Source organism: Morone saxatilis, unplaced genomic scaffold (assembly GCF_004916995.1).
Source record: "Morone saxatilis isolate NCDOM2014 unplaced genomic scaffold, NCSU_SB_2.0 Contig8, whole genome shotgun sequence".
Lineage (NCBI taxonomy): Eukaryota > Metazoa > Chordata > Actinopteri > Moronidae > Morone > Morone saxatilis.
In genome coordinates this window covers 16345511-16345890 of record NW_023340257.1, presented here as the reverse complement: position 1 = coordinate 16345890, position 380 = coordinate 16345511, and the positions used below count along the sequence as shown (strand labels likewise).

Sequence of the window (380 nt, the reverse complement as noted above, 5' to 3'; positions counted from 1 at the left end):
CTCCACACTAACCTAAGCTAGCGGCAGTGAGACGCTACGTGCGTTTTTTTGAATGATCACAGTTGATCAAGTGTGTAAACGTGAAAGGTGAGTTAGTGATTAACGTGGCTGGACATCACAATTAACGTAAGTAGTGGAAGTAGTTAGTAACGTGAGAGCAATGTAAGTTAGTAAGTTATTAATGGTTTTAGGGGGACCAACGAACTAGTGCGTCATCGTAAACTCACCCAGACTAAACTTTAATAGCTTCAATCAAAGTTTATCTACTGTGAGTTATTAATAATCGCGACCCAGTAACGCCTTGTTTACAGTATTTGTTTACAGCTGGGAGATGCTGTGTGTTGATTTCACTCCCGTTGGTTATTAAAGTTTGTCCCATT

At 40.0% G+C, this 380-nt stretch overlaps 1 protein-coding gene across 1 annotated transcript in view; it reads left to right on the top strand.

Moving 5' to 3' along the window:
* Positions 1-380, top strand: part of tbcb (tubulin folding cofactor B) — a 5054-nt gene that overhangs the window by 221 nt on the left and 4453 nt on the right. The window lies entirely within an intron of this gene.